At 40.3% G+C, this 16,990-nt stretch overlaps 1 protein-coding gene and 1 pseudogene across 2 annotated transcripts in view; one reads left to right on the forward strand and one right to left on the reverse strand.

The window, feature by feature from the left end:
• Window positions 1-16,990, forward strand: part of TESK2 (testis associated actin remodelling kinase 2) — a 129,108-nt gene that overhangs the window by 70,054 nt on the left and 42,064 nt on the right. The window lies entirely within an intron of this gene.
• Window positions 6,135-6,829, reverse strand: LOC309979143 (BCL2/adenovirus E1B 19 kDa protein-interacting protein 3-like; annotated as a pseudogene). The gene has a single exon. The product of its transcript is annotated as a BCL2/adenovirus E1B 19 kDa protein-interacting protein 3-like (transcript).

Raw genomic sequence — 16,990 nt, forward strand, 5'->3', positions numbered from 1 at the left:
CAATATGATTGCCATTTTGTTAAAATGAAGAATATGCTTTCAAATAACCAAATATTTGTTTGGAGCTACTCAGTCCAGCCCTGTGCTAGGTAATATCATGGTGAATAGAAGTAGAGGGCTGTCTCCCAGACAGTCTCCTGAGGAAGCAAACTGTACATCTAGGAAACAGATTAATATCCGCTAATGCTATGAGGATACGGCAGGGTATTTTCCCAATCTCAGCTATTAAGAGAGCACTCTTTCCAGTTACCCATTATGAAAATCCCAAAGTCATCTTTGGTTATTTCTTTTATTCCTTGCTTCTAATCAGAAGCTAAGCTCTTGATTCTAAATCTTCAAAGACTTTTGCATCTGTTCCTTCCTTTATGCATCTGTCAATTCAGTCCTCTTCACTTTGCCTGGAGTGAGTTATTTTTCCTATCTTTTTGCCCACCTTTCACTCTTCCTGATACATAGCTCTAATTGTATAGCTTATTTCTTAAAAACCTTTTGTGGCTCCCATTTATTTCAGAATTGAGTCAAAAATTCTTTAGGCTGACAGCTAATGTCTGACCTGTTTTTCCAGCCTTATCTTCAACTATTCCTCTTATGCATTTAACACCACTCCATGATTTCCTAGTTGTGTTCTCTTGGACAAGTTATTTGACCTAACACCAATCCACGATTTCCTAATTGTGTTCTCTTGGACAAGTTATTTGACCTCTGGGCTTTGGTTTCTCCTTTTGTTAAAAGAGGGGAATGGACCAGGTTAGAAATCACATTGAGTTAATGTTGAATAATTTTTATTTTATTTTATGTTAAAATATTTATTTATTCATTTGGATGCGCTGGGTCTTAGTTATGGCACGTGGGATCTTTGTTGCTGTATGTGGACTCTTAGCCGCGGCATGCAGTCTCAGTTGCAGCATGCATGTGGGATCTAGTTCTCTGACCAGGGATTGAACCCGGGTCCCCTGCATTGGAAACACAGAGTCTTAACCACTGGACCACCAGAGAAGTCCTTGAATAATTTTTAAATGATCAGGTTTGAAAAATGTATTATCTCAGAGTTTGTGTGTGTGTGTGTGTGTGTGTGTGCTGTTCAGAATAAATGGGAAGCATTTAAAAATGATGGATTGGGACTTCCCTGGTGGTCCAGTGGTTAAGACTCTGTGCTTCCAATGCAGGGGGCCTGGGTTCAATCCCTGGTCAGAGAACTAGATCCCACATGCCGCAACTAAAAGATTCCACATGTTGCAACTAAAAGATCCCATGTGTTGCAACGAAGATCCCATATGCCTTAACTAAGACCCGGCTCAGCCACATAAATAAATTTTTAAAAAGTATTTTAAATAGGGCTTCCCTGGTGGCGCAGTGGTTGAGAGTCTGCCTGCTGATGCAGGGGACATGGGTTCGTGCCCCGGTCTGGGAAGATACCACATGCCGTGGAGCGGCTGGGCCATGGCCGCTGAGCCTGCGCGTCCAGAGCCTGTGCTCCGCAACGGGAGAGGCCACAACAGTGAGAGGCCCGCGTACCGGGGGAAAAAAAAAAAGTATTTTAAATAAATAAATAAATAAAAATGATGGATTAAGGTGCATCTTTTTGATTTTATCATTGAAATCCTAGTGAGTAACTAGGTGAAAGAGTGTCGATATAGCCCTCAAAGCAAATTTTATAATACTAGCATATTGGTAAGGGGGGGGTCTTAATATTGTTTTCTCTTCTCTGTACTAAGGTAGAAAGTCTAATGACTTAGGAATTGAGTCTAAGTTCTAATTTCATATAACCAGAAAGTTTCTGTAAAATAAAATGTGGAATAAGCTTCAGTACTGTTTATGTCATCATCTGTGGAGAGTGAAGTAGTACAACCCCAGAAAGAAGGTGATTTTAAAAAAATTTATTGAGATATAATTGACATATAATGGAAGATGATTTTTAATATAAACAATGGCTACCATTTATTGAGTATGTATTATGGACCCCCGTTGATCGTTTTCCTACCCCGCCCCCATATTTTACTTTCTAGACCTCTCCCATCTCAGCAAATGGAATTGCCATTCATCTATTATTTAGGCCAAAAACCTAGGTGTCATCCTTAATATCTTTCCTTTACATCCTACCTCAAACCTTCAGGTAGTTTAGCATTATCTTTAAAATATGCCCTGTCTGCTTACTACTTACTACCTCCACAAGCCAGCATCCTAGCTCAGTTCCCCTCTTGCCCCATGGTAGCCAGATTGAACTTTAAAAAGGTAAATCAGATCATACCATCCTCCACTGCTGAATTTCCTTCTGTGACTTTTTGTCACCCTTCAAATGAAATCTAAACTCTGGGCTTTGATGTACAAGGCCTTAATTTGTCCTGCCTGCCTCTCTGACCTTATTTCTGATCACTCTTCCTGTAGCTTACACCATCCTAACCACCACCCTTACTGACCTTTTTGTTTCTCAAATGCACCAACCTCTTTCCTACTTCAGTCTTTGTACTTTCTTTTCCCATTTCCTATAGTAATATCTTTATCCCAGAATTATTTGGCATGCTTCTTCTGAGATATCCCCTCCTCATAGAGACTTTTGTTGACTAGCCTGTCTAAAATAGCCATCCAATATCACTATTTATCCCCTCATTCTGCTTTGTCTTTATAATTCTTATCATCTTTGAAAATATCTTATTTATTCATTTGTTTACTTATTGTTTATAGCCTCCAGGGTAGGGTGAGCTCCCTGAGGGTAGAACTTTATAATGTTCACCACTGTATTGGGTTAGCTAAAAAGTTTGTTCGGGTTTTTCCATAACATCTTATGGAAAACCCGAATGAACTTTTTAGCCAACCCAATATTTCCAGTGCCTATAAAATAGTATCTATAGAAGCAGGTACTACATAGAAGCAAGCCAGTTTGCATCACAGAAACCTACAAAACTTAGAGTTCACCTCTGGATCTGAAGGTGGATGTCAGGCTTGGGCTGAAAATAGGAGGACTATTGAAAGTCTTTTCAGGGATAACTGGGCCTAAAAGTCACCATCCCCATTCTTTGCAACAATCAGTTAAGTCTCACCCACCCCGACAAGAGATGACTTTTTATTTTGGGGAAAAAAATTGAACCAGAATGTTAGAATGCTTACCGACCTTCATACTAGGTAAGCATCTAAAATGACAGCAGATGGGAAAGGAACGTTATACTGAGAAGAGGGAGATGAAGAGATTGTCTGCATACTGAATGGTGAGGCTCTTGAGACTTCTAGTCCTCTTCTATCACGTGGCTCTTAAGCAGGTAGGAATCATCTGCCTCCCACCCACACCCCCACCACCTGCCAGGAAATTGGTGGATTTGGAGAAATTGAAGAGCCCCAAGTAAAAGAAGAAAACTTTAAAATGTAACTACCAAAAAACCTTCTAATTACGATCTTCTAAATATATATCCTTCCAAGAGAGGTTAGAGAAGGAGCTGCATCAATGAAACAAGAATGGTATACTATAAAATAGGAATAATTAGAGAACCACAAAGATTCTCAAAGATTCTTGGAAATTTAAAAATATAATTATTTATTTATATATGGTTCTATATGATTATTTAGTTATGGTTTTATTTAAACCATTTGACTAGAAGGCCAAGGAGATAAAGTTGAGGAAATCATCTGTTAATGGAGAAAAGCCAAAGATGGAAAATAAGAGAGAAAAGATAAGAAAATTAAAGGATCAATCTAGGAAGTCTGTTTTTGACTAATACAAGAACATATTCTACAACTGAAGAGCATGAACTTCCAAAGTGAAAGGTCCTACCAAGTGCCCAGCACAATGAATGAAAAAAAAGACCCACCCCAGAGCATATGATTATGAAATTTTAGAATATGGGCAATAAAAATAAGATTCTAAGCACTTCTATGGGCAGGGGGGAATGAGATGCCATATAAAAGACTGAAAATTAAAATGGTATCAGACTTCTCAACACCAGCTCTGGAAGCTCTACCGATGGAACAATGCTTTCTGAGAGAAAATTATTTCCTACTTAGAATTCTATATCCAGTCAAACTACCAGTCAGGCATGAGAGTAAAGACATTTTCAGACATGCCACATTTTGAAAACTTTGCCCTTGCAAAAGCTTTTCTTTTGAAGCTTCTGGGGGATGTATCCCATCAAAAACAAGGGGGTAAACAAAACAATTAAGTAAAAATAAAAAGGAAGGTGTAAAATCTGGAAAGAAGGGTGATAGCAAGACCCAGGGTGACTGCTGGATAACAGTCTAGAGAATAAGCAGTCCAAACTGGAGTGGGAGGATCAAGAACTCTAGGAGAAATATTGGGGAGTGGGGTTTAAGGAAAGAATTCATGGATTTCCAGATGTGTTTGACATGGTGGACATTCATATTCAGAAGAATTTTACAATTCTGTTGGAGACTTTGGGAAGAATTAATGGTAGGCATATAGTAACTAAGCAAATGAAAAATTAGGCAAAACATTAAAAATTGTGCAAGAAATAAAATGTATTCATAATATATTACTTGGCTTAGTAGTGATTATAATCAGTCATAATAATGCAAATGCTGAGTTTTTGTTTCTCCTAAATATTGATTTTACCCAAAATTGTCTTTTACCCAGTATTTGAAAGGAAGTAATTTAAGAGGGTGGAACCCTCAGCTTCCACACTGGAAAGTCAGTAGAAGGTCAGAAATAGCAGTATAAGTATGTTAGCTAGAGCTGTATTGGTAAATAGAAGAAACAGTAAAAGAATTGTTACTTACTCAGGGGAGTAGGATTCAGTGGTGATATGGGCAGCCCTGGGTTCTATTTTCATTATATACCTATTTGAAGCTTTGTAAATTATAACTGAGGAAAATTAAGTTAGGAGGCAATTGCAGTCATCTAGACAGAGCTTGGACTATGGGTAGCAGTGTAGGTGGAAAGAAGTAATTGGATTCTGGATATTTTTGAAAGTAGAGGCAATAGAATTTCCTAATGGATTGGGTGTGGGATATTGGCACAAGGAAGCAGGAATCTAGAATGACTCTTACTTAGGTTTTTGACTTGAATGACTGGGAGAATTGAATTGCCAGTAACTACATTGGGGAAGACTGAATAGGGGACAGGTTTGGGGATGGGAGATCAGGAGATATCAAGTTGACAGTTGGGTAAACAAATCTGGAATTCAGAGGAGAGGTTCAGGATGGTTGTGTCTCTTAGTAGTTAGGGGACCTTAGGTAAGTTATATAACCTCTGTAATCTCAGTTTTCTCATCTGTGAAGTAGAGAATAATAATAGTACTACTGTACCAGGTTGATGGTGATGCCGAAAACTTGGCCTCTCTGCACTGGTGCCAAATCGAATCTCGGAGACAGAGTTTTGGGTGAAGTGAAAAGGAATAACTTTATTGCTTTGCCAGGCAAAGGGGGACACAGCGGGCTTGTGCCCTGAAAAACTGTGTGTCCCAACCTGGGGAGATTTGATGAGTTTTATAGCAGTGGTTCAAGGGTGGGGTTGCTGATAAGGATCAGGGTGTGTACAGGGCCTGCATGCCTTTAATCTGGCCTAGGTGGTCTCCTGATGAGCTTCTTGAAGTTAATCGAACTGTGATCTTCTCTGGAATGAAGAATGCTAAGTCTTCCATTTGTTGGGGGTTTTAGTTCAGTAGAAGAGCTCAAAGATATTGTTATGTGTATCCCTTGAGGTGGAGCCAGGGCCCTGCCCCAAGGCTGCACTTTGTTTTTCTCTCTCTCTTTTTTTGGTTTAAAATAATTTTTTATTGCCCAGGGTATTTTTTTCTAGTGTCTTATTTTGTTTGTTTGTTTTTGTTTTCTTTTTTAATAACTGTAAATTCGAGCTTAGAGAAGCTTGCCTTTGTCTTGAAAAACAAAACAATAAAGCTTTTATATCAATTGCTAACCTGGTCTCATTTTAAGAGAATGATGGGAGTTATCTTGCAAGAGTAAAATTTATACCATGAATGATGCAGGTCTAAGTCTGATGGTACTAAAAGGAGACAACAGCATTGTTGGCAAAATTAAAAATAATCTGCTGGTGGCATTTGCAGAAAAGAAGCCCTTGCAAATATCTAAACAACAGTAAACTCTGTTAGGAAATTCTAAAGTGTTTTATGGGCCAAAAAGGGAATGGGGTTAGTAAAATGCCTCAACAGAGTTTGAATAAAATACTGGATTTGAGAGTTACTGGAACTTGGATATGTAAAAATAGGTTGTAGGTTAGGTCATGCTTACAATGGTCTCAAGTTCAAATAAACTACTGTGACAGTACACCACTTCACAAGTCACACTCTTTCCCAGGGGCTCTTCTTTTCCCTCAGTAGGTACTGGCAGAAGATGTGCTTAGTCGTTTTCCAGTATAGATGCCTAGCCCCAAAGCCAAAACATGGGAGAGGAAGAGAGATGGAATGAACACCTTAAGAAATTCTTCAGAGAAAATCCCCCCATTTTTCATGGCTCCACTTTTCCTCATGCTTAAGGAAATGGAATGTTTAGGGTGCCTGAAGTGGAACTCCTTAGGTGGAACGTTTTCAGGTCTACTGAACCAGTCAGATACCCAGTCTACGATTTTCTTCAAAGAATTCACTTCTTTCTCTCCTTCTGCAATTTCTTTTTCTGTCTGAGAGCTATGGTCCCTGCTGGTGTGCATTTCCACATCAAACATGATCTGCCCAACTTCTTGTGGGGAAGGACTATCTCAGTGAGAACTGCCTCTTGAACTACTCTGTCCAGATTCATGCTGTGCATCCAAAAGAATCTTTTCCATATCTCCATTGTGGATAGAGGATGAGGAGGGTACATGTTCTAGCCCCCCATTTTTCCCATTGCCATTGTCATTGGCCTTGCTGCTGTTCATGGGGAGCTCCACCTCAGCTCCACGCTGAGGCCGGCTGGTTGGGGCAGAGACTGTTCACCTTCCTCACAGTTGTTGTCTGGGGCCGGCGGCTGCTGTACTGAGACGACATTGTCGCAGCAGGACTGTCTGGTTCTCAGGCAGCAACACTAGACTTTGTTTCTTTTCTTTTCTTTTTTTTTTAACGAATATCTTGTTTTTTTATTTATTTTTTATTTTTGGCTGCATTGGGTCTTAGTTGCGGTACATGGGCTCTCTAGTTGAGGCGTGCAGGCTTAGTTGCTCCGCGGCATGTGGGAATTTAGTTCCCCAACCAGAGATCAAACCTGCGTCCCCTGCATGATTCTGTACCACTGGACCACCGGGGAAGTCCCCTGCACTTTGTTTCTTGACTGCTCCTCCCTTGTCTCTGCATCCCCTCCCTTCCCAGATTAGCAGCTGTTTGAAAGGCTTCTGTGCCAAGGAGCCCCACAAGGGCCTACTCGGTTTCACTGGGAGGATTAAATGAAATAACATACATAAAGAACTTACCATGGGACTTCCCTGGTGGTGCAGTGGTTAAGAATCAGCCTGACAGTGCAGAGAACACAGGTTCAAGCTCTGGTCGGGGAAGATCCCACATGCTGCTAGAGCAGCTAAGCCCGTGCGCCACAGCTACTGAGCCTGCCCTCTAGAGCCCGCACACCACAACTACTGAAGCACGTGCGCCTACAGCCGTGCTCCACAAGAGAAGCCACCTCACCACAGGGAAGAGTAGCCCCCGCTCACCGCAACTAGAGAAAGCCTGCACACAGCAACGAAGACCCAACGCAGGCAAAAATAAAGTAAATAAATTTATTTTTTAAAAAAAGAACTTATCACAATGCAAGGCACTAAATCTTAGATATTATTTTTATTACTGATGCTGCTATTATTATAATCATCTGAAGCATCATATAATAAGGCTGTATAGCATAAAGCTTAAGAGTTAAGGATCCAAACAACAATAAACAGATAGCGTATTAAGCAAAACAAAAAGAGTTAAGTATCCAGTCCTGACTGCCATTTGCTAGACCTGGGGGAAGCCACTTAATCTGTCTTCAGTTTCATCTGTAAAACGGAGATAGTAGTAGTACCTATTACATAATGTCTTCATAAGGATTAAATGAGGTAATTCCTATAAAGTATTTAGAACAGTGTCTGACACATTATAAGTGCTCAGTAAATGTTATCTACTATTATCATTATTTGTGAACTCCTTAAAGAAAGAACCATCATGTTTATTTCTATGGCCCCCACTTGATCCTCATTGCCTGGCACTGTGCTTAGTATATATGTGACAGGCCGTAAAAAAAAAAATTAAGTGTTTATCTATGGAGAGTACAAACCTTGCACTTAGTATTTACTTGATACCTGCCTGTTGTATTGAATTCGGGAAGAAATAAATCATTGGGAGAGTGTTTCAGAAGTATGCTCACATAATTTGAAGTTTGTGTTTATATTTTCCTATTTTGGTGTGAGTTTATGAGTAATTGTAGACTAAAGGATAAATTTGGGAAGGGAGAAGAAGCTTTTTCAGTGCTTGGGGAGACAATCTATATACTTGGGTTTGTGGATTTTAGTTCTCCTGAACTTCCTGGATTTAAAAAAAAAAAGCATTTGGGGAACATTTAAAGTCACTGCACATATATGTATTAATAGTTCTGCCTTTGTCAGGAGACTTGGTATTTTGCTGCTTGCATGGCAGTTTTGAGCAATGTGGTTTAAAATTTTCTATGAAATAATGAACATACAGAATGAATTCATTCTTAGTCTCATTTTACTTTCAGTTGTTATTTCAAGATAGAGGATATTTTTCTCTCAGAAATCTAGGATGTTTTTATATTTGTTAAACTGGTTTAATATTTATAAGCAAGCAGATCTAATTTAAACTTTTTATATATTTGTATTGTTTCACTAAGAAAAAGTAAAATTTGACCATGAACTTGATTTGTCCTTTTGTTATTATATATAGTGCTATTGACATGATCTAGTGATGGCTGCGGAATGTTTATTCTGCCTGTAGCTATCTTAAAATTGGACTATAAAAACCATGGAGAGGGCTTCCCTGGTGGCGCAGTGGTTCAGAGTCCGCCTGCCGATGCAGGGGACACAGGTTTGTGCCCCGGTCCGGAAAGATCCCACATGCCGCGCAACGGCTGGGCCCGTGAGCCATGGCCGCTGAGCCTGCGCGTCCGGAGCCTGTGCTCCACAACCGGAGAGGCCACAACAGTGAGAGGCCCTCGTACCGGGGGGCGGGGGCGGGGGGAAACATGGAGAGAAAAGAGAAAGCCAGACTGAACCAGCTTTGCTTAGTGTCACCTGATGTGAAGCTCTGGTGGTTAATGTCTGTTCAGCTGAGTTTTCCTTATGAGTTTTCGTATCTATGACCTCGCACAACCAGTTTTCCATGATGTAATACCTCTAAAACACGTTTGAACTGCAGCAAGCCTTACCCAAGGATAGTACTCCTTTTTTTATGGATCTAACATTCATAGCTCTTTTGGGCCTTGAGTTCTGAGCCATTTCCCTCTCTTCTCCTTTTTGATTATTGGTAATTTTTTCTAGTCTAAGAGAGCATTGGTATCTTTGCTTTATTTGGGAGTAAGATGCAAAGCAGTTCATTTTATTTTTTTATTATTATCTTTTAATTAATTAATTAATTAATTTATGGCTGCGTTGGGTCTTTGTTGCTGCACGCAGGCTTTCTCTAGTTGTGGCGAGCAGGGGCTACTCTTCACTGTGGTGCACGAGCTTCTCATTGCGGTGGCTTCTCTTGTTGCGGAGCACAGGCTCCAGGTGCGTGGGCTTCATTAGTTGTAGCACATGGGCTCAGTAGCTGTGGCTCGCAGGCTCTAGAGCTCAGGCTTAGTAGTTGTGGCACACGGGTTTAGTTGCTCCGTGACACGTGGGATCTTCCTGGACCAGGGCTCGAACCTGTGTCCCCTGCGTTGGCAGGTGGATTCTCAACCACTGCGCCACCAGGGAAGCCCCACACTTTAATATTTTACTGTAGGTTTATTTCAGGCCTCTTAATTGTTTTTTTTACCGAACTTTGGAGTCAGACATTTTTCTGGAAGGACAAGTACAGGTCAGAAGAACTCTTAAAATATGGATGGTGCTTTTATTGCTCAAAGTTGGCAGTAGAAAGACTTTTAAAGCTAACCAGTAAGATTTTCATTAGTTTACAGATAGATAGTTTTTTATGAATCAAAATGAAATTATTATTGAACCACTGGCCTTTTTCTTCCATACTGATTGTCACAGAACAAAGCATAGGCTTTGGAGCCTAATAGATCCAGATTCCAGTACCTTCTCTAATCTTTGTCAAGTCACTTAAATACTCTGAACCTCATTTTCCTAGATGATAAAATGGGGGTAATTTCATCTCAGGTAGTACCTATAAAACACCTAGCACAGTTTCCAGGTATATTGTAGGTGAGCAATAAGTAGTAATTTTCTTGACAGCTTTGATACAATGGCCACAGACCTCTTACTAGGTCCTGTTATGCAGAATTGAAGAGGTCCAAGTTTGACAGTAACGTCAGTGCTTTGTTTTCAGAATGAGGATAGATAGATGTGTTTTAGACTATAATCACACCTCTCCCTCATTCTTCTGTTTAGGTAATAAACTTTTGAGAAGGCATAACATTTAAACTTTAATGTTTAACTGTGAGCTTTATACATAACTGAGAGTTCAATAAATATTTGACCCACTGGATGTAAATGCCACGAAGGAACATAATAACATTATTATTTTCCTTATGCTTGTTTAGAAAGAGTCAAATCCCAAAGTCTATCCTAGATCTGTGGGCATTATAACATAGAATAGTGACCCATAAATTTTTTTTGGTTAGTATTATTAGTTTTCTATGGCTGCTGTAGCAAATTGCCACAAACCTAATGGCTTAAAACAACATAAAAGTATTATCTTACAGTTCTGTAGGTCAGAAGTCTGATGGGTCTTACTGGGCTAAATTCAAGGAAGGCTATGTTCCTTTCTGGAGGCTCTAGGGGAGACTCTATTTTCTTACTTTCTTCAGCTTCTAGAGTCTGTTTTGCATTCCTTGGCTTGTAGTGCCCTTCCATCTTCAAAGCCAGCCAAGGCCAGTTGAGTCTTTTTCACATTGCATCCCTCTGATACTGACTCTTCTGCTTCCCTCTTCCACCTTTGAATACCTCTTGTGATTACATTGCACCCACTTTGCTAATCCAGGATAATCTCCCTAATTTAAAGCGAGCTGATTAGCAGTCTTAATTCCATCTGCAGTTTAATTTATTCTACTTGCCTACTAACATAACATATTCACGGGTTCTAGGGATTAGGACATGGACATCTTTGGATATCTTCTGTCTTCCATAGTATCCCATTAGGAAAACATTTTTGAGCACATCCCCAGGTGCTACGATCAACCCTTATTAAATATTAGTAAAACTTAATTTCTCTTTTTCATATTAAAAAAAAGTAAAAATTCTAATTTTCTTTCCATTCTTCAGTCTTGCTCATTCCCCAGTTTTGGAGACTGCTGGCTAATAGTAGGGCCTTGAAAGGTCCTGCCTTGGAATAAGTTTTTTTTTTTTTTTTTTTTTTTTTTTTGCGGTACGCGGGCCTCTCACTGTTGTGGCCTCTCCCGTTGCAGAGCACAGGCTCCGGACACGCAGGCTCAGCGGCCATGGCTCACGGGCCCAGCCGCTCCGCGGCATGTGGGATCTTCCCGGACCGGGGCACGAACCCGTGTCCCCTGCATCGGCAGGCGGACTCTCAACCACTGCACCACCAGGGAAGCCCTGGAATAAGAATTTTAACTTTTAATTGAATTCAGTAAATATTTACTGAGCAGTAACTATGAACAAGGCAGTATTTAAGGTATATATAGAGACACAAAAGCTTGTTTCTTACTCATGTTCCAGTCCAATGCATGTTGCGTGGAGGTTGAAGGGGAGCTCTTTTTAACCTTGGACAGGGCCTCAGTTTCCTCTACTGGGTCTTCTGCATCTGCTGGCAGACGAAGGAATAAAGTATGGAGGACAGTGTTGAGGCTTTTAATGGGACAGGCCTGGAAATAATCACTTCTGCCCCTATACCGCTGGCCAGAACTCAGTTTTATGGTCTTAACCAACTAGGAAATGTAGTCTACTTCAGGAGGAAAAAAGGAAGTGAACAAGTAGCCATTCCCTTCCATACGTAACATCCCTGCCCTCAAGAATCCTCTGACTGAGTGGAAGAGGTGGACGTAGCTAAAACATGTAGAAGGCAGGCCTGATAAGTGTTACAATAGAAGTTTAAATGGAGTGATATGAGTGTATAGGGAAGAGAAAGATTAATTTTGATTAGAAAGGTAGACTCATTCTAGCAACAAAATGAAAGTGGAAATGGGAGAATTCAGGACATATTTAGGAGAGGCAGATTATATAACTGAAATGTAGAGAATGCAGGTCGATGTAATAGATAAGGTAAGAGAGGTTGGGGTCAGATCATTCAGACTCTTGAATAACACGCTAAAGAATTTGGACTTTGATCAGGGACTGTGAGCTGCCACAACAATTTTTTGAGTAGCCAATAGCTTCTTAAGTGGAGGGGTTGTGTCTTAATCATTTTTATATCCTTTTTATAACTATATGGAGAGGTAATATAACATTGTGGTTAAGAGCACAGACTTTGGGAAAAAAAAAAAAAAAAGCACAGACTTTGGGAATTCCCTAGCAGTCCAGTGGTTAAAACTCCATGCTTCCATTGCAGGGTGCGGGTTTGCCCTGTTCGGGGAACTAAGATCCCGCGTGACACGTGGTGCGGCCAAAAAAAAAAAGAGAGAGAGCACAGACTTTGGAACCCACTGTTTAGGTTTGACTCCTGGCTCTGCCACTTATTAGCTGTTATGACTTTGGGCAAGTTACTTAATTTCTCTGAGCCTGTTTCTTCATCTATATGATTAGGTTAATAAAAATGTTACTTCGTTGGGTTATCGTGAGAATTAAATGAATACAACGTAGGACATACCTGGTGGCACAGTGGTTAAGAATACACCTGCCAATGCAGGGGACGTGGGTTCGAGCCCTGGTCCGGGAAGATCCCACGTGCCACGGAGCAACTAAGCCTGTGCACCACAACTACTGAGCCTGTGTGCCACAACTACTGAAGTCCGTGCACCTAGAGCCCGTGCTCCATAGCAAGAGAAGCCACCGCAATGAGAAGACAGTGCACAGAAGCAAAGAGTAGCTACTGCTCGCTGCAGCTAGAGAAAGCCCACGTGCAGCAACAAAGACCCAACACAGCCAAAAGTAAATAAATAAATTTATTACAACAGTGAATATAACATAAAGTACTTAGAGCAATGCCTAGATGGTAAGCGCACTTTGAGTTAGTTGTTATCATAATTATTATGATCATTACCAGTGCCTGGCACACAGTGGCACTCAGTAATTTTTTTTTTTTTTTTTTTTTTTTTTTACTCAGTAATTTTTGAGTGGTCAGAGTTGTGTTTTAAATTATCCTGCAAGTGTTTATATACTGTCATATACCAGGCAAGGGAATGCTATTAAGAAGCTTATAGTCTAGTAGGGGAGATATAAGGTATATTATAAAACAGTTAAAGGTAGAAAATGATGATGCTATAGCAGTGTGGTGTTGATGGAGTGCCTTGGTAATTCAGAAGCATGCTCGGTCAAAAATACTTCTACTTAGAGGGAGCCAAAGTCTCTGGTCAAAGTCTAGTTTACCAGTAGTATCAGAGTTGGGAGTTTCCTGTTGTAGTCTTACTAACTTTAGAGTAGTAATCAGCTAGCTATCCTTGGTCTACACTGAGCCTTGCCACTCAACATGTAAGTCCATAGACCAAGCAGCGTTAGCATCACCTGGGAGCTTTTTAGAAATTCAGAATTTCAAGTCCCCCCTGACCTATAGAATCTAAGTCTGCAGTTTACATGATTTCTAGGTGATCTGTTTCCACATTAAAATTTAGGAAGCACTGGTCTAAAAAAAATCAAAAGCAACGGGAATGTGTGTGTAATATGAAATTAAAAATAACAAAGTTGAGTAATCTAATCACTCACTCTCAAGCATATTCATTAAGAAAGTGCTCCCTTCCCGAGCTAAGTAATTTTACCTTGCATGGTTTTGGGTGGTGGTAGTGGAGAATAAGAATCAATCAGAATGTAACATTTTTTAGATCCTGTCTCTTACCAAAAGTGATTTTAAGGCTCAGCCACAGTTCAGATTTTCATTAAAGAAGCAATAAAAATTTCAGTAAAAACTTATTGTTGATATGAAATGCTTTTCTAGGCATAAATCTCTTCCCTGTTAAGGATGAGTTATATTTCCCTTTTAAAGTATATTCTGTTTATAGCAACTGGAATGATTAACTCTGCTCAAGCTCTTCTTCCAATATAAAGCTAATGCCTGTCTCAGCTTGCCAGCTCTGTAACACCATTTTCGACATGGTGGTGGTGGGGAGGAAGTGGGGGTGAGGAGGCCTGGCAGAAAAGTTTCACATAGAGGTAGAATTGTGCGACACCACTGTGATGTGGCGATGAGAGTAGGAAGTGGGGAAGACTGTCACATGAAGCCAGTGCCTGCCTGAATGCGTCATCTGTGACATCTCTGTGGATGATGTGGTCATAGTGACAGTGGGTCTGGGGGGAAGGGAAGCAAGAGTGTATCACACCCAAACCAAATACTTTCAGCTTCTAGGAGATCCATAACTTTAGAATGTAGCCATTGTTTTGCTAGTAGAATCCTATTGCCTAGCTTCTATATAAATATTTGATTAAATAAAGTAAACACCTCTTGGCTTTCCAGCCTTGTACCTGCCTCTAAATGTTCTTTCTTATAAAACAAGTTTACATTGTGAAGCTAATTTGGTGATTACTGCTTTTTCATTCAAGAAATGCTTGTTTAGCATCTTACGTGCAAAGCATTGTATGTTAGGCACCGTATATAGAAATAAATTAGATGAGATCTGTACTCTTAAAAACCTTTCTTATATTCCAGTCTGGAGAAGAAGTCAGAAAGGTTAAGAGAAGAATAGCTAACATTCTCTAGTGCTTATTATGTTCCAGGAGCTCAAGTTGTCTCATTTTATCTTCACAATAACCATATAGGTTAGGTAATATTAACATTGTTATTTTGCATGTGGAAAACTGTGAAATACAGAGAGGTCATCAGTAAGTGTCAGAGCCAGGATTCAAATCCAAGTAGTCTGACTCCACACCCTGGACTACTTCACTTATGCTAATGAGCAATCTTTCAAAGAAGGATGTTAGGAGTACTGGGGGGCAGGAAAAGAGAGAAAGAGTACTGATGTTTACTGAGGGCATCCTGGAGATCATTGTAGAGAAGATGAAATTTTAACTGATCCTAGAAGGATAATTTTCAGTAAGTAAATGAAGTCTTCCAGCTCAGGGAAGAGCTTTAACTTAAGTTTCCAGGTCATAAAAATCATTCATGTGGGGCTTCCCTGGTGGCGCAGTGGTTGAGGGTCCGCCTGCCGATGCAGGGGACATGGGTTCGTGCCCTGGTCTGGGAAGATCCCACATGCCACAGAGTGGCTAGGCCCGTGAGCCATGGCTGCTGAGCCTGCACGTCCAGAGCCTGTGCTCCACAACGGGAGAGGCCACAACAGCGAGAGGCCCGCGTACCGAAAAAAAAAAAAAAAATCATTCATGCCTTTCAACAAGTCTTTACTGAGAGCTTCCTTACTGTGTGCAAGGTACTATACTAGGTGCTAGAAATACAGAGATAAATAAAACTCTGAATCTTCCACAGTAAGGAAAGTTACAAGAGAGTAATGTGGGCAGAAGGCAGGTTATAATGAGTTTAGAAACGAAGGAAGGTTAAAGATATGTAGATAGCGTATGTAACCTTAAAGTTTGGTTACAAGTGCAAAGAGTGTATTAGGATCATATTTTAGGGAGAGGGACAAGGGAAGCATTTTTTAAGATGGGTAAATTTAAATATATATTTGTAGGATAGAACCAGAGGAAAGGGAGAGATGAGTGAAGAATAAGGCTCATGGGAAAGTGTGAACTTCCAAAGATAAGCTGGAGCAAATCATGGAAAGTTTCAAGTGCTGTGGTAAGGAATTTTGACATTATTCTATAGGCAGAAGGGAACCATTGAAAGTTTATAAAGAAGGAAATGACATATTTTGTGTTTTGAAAAGGTAACTCTAATAGCCATGTAAGGGATGGCATAATTTAGAATCATTAATAATAACAAAATAAAAAACAATTAACCTTTATTTGATCATAGGCTAGACATTGCTAAACATTGTCCCTGAAATATCCATTTAACCCTCCTAACAGTCCTTTAAGGTAGTGTTATTTTCAGGTCCATTTTTTTTCAGATAAGGAAATGGAGATTTATAAAGGTTAAGTAACTTGTTTTAAGTTCCCCTAGGTGGATATGGATAGATTTCTATGCTCTAGTGCAAAGGTGAGCAAACTCTTTCTGTAAAGGACTAGATAGTAAATGTTTTACTCTTTGCAAGCCATACAGTCTCTGTCACAACTATTCAACTCTGCTGTTGTAGCACAAAAGCAGCCATAGAAAATACCATGTCTGTTCCAATAAAACTTTATGAAAACGAGTAGTAGGCCATAGTTATTAACCACTGTTAGTGCCCATTATAGTTTAGAAAGATGTAGTGAAGGAAGAAACGTAGTTTATTGTATTTTACTTTACCTCTTTTTGCTATGGAGGGTTAATGAGAATAGAATTATCCTTAGGTAGGAATACCATTTAATCTCAGAGAAGCATCCTTTCTGTAAGAGGTTCACTAGAAACTGCTATTTTCTAAAAAATTTTATTTATTTTTGGCTGCGTTGGGTCTTCGTTGCTGCACGCGGGCTTTCTCTGGTTGTGGTGAGCAGGGGCTACTCTTTGTTGCAGTGCACAGGCTTCTCATTGTGGTGGCTTCTCTTCTTGTGGAGCATGGGTTCTAGGCGCGTGGGCTTCAGTGGTTGCAGCACGCGGGCTCAGTAGTTGTGGCATGCGGGCCCTAGAGTGCGCAGGGTTTAGTAGCTGCGGTGTGTGGGCTCAGTATTTGCAGCACATGGGCTCTAGAGCGCAGGCTCAGTAGTAGTGGTGCATGGGCTTAGTTGCTTCGCAGCATGTGGGATCTTCCTGGACCAGGGATTGAACCTGTCACCCCTGCATTGGCAGGC

Source organism: Leucopleurus acutus, assembly GCF_964270905.1.
Source record: "Leucopleurus acutus genome assembly, chromosome: 2".
Classification (NCBI taxonomy): Eukaryota; Metazoa; Chordata; class Mammalia; order Artiodactyla; family Delphinidae; genus Leucopleurus; species Leucopleurus acutus.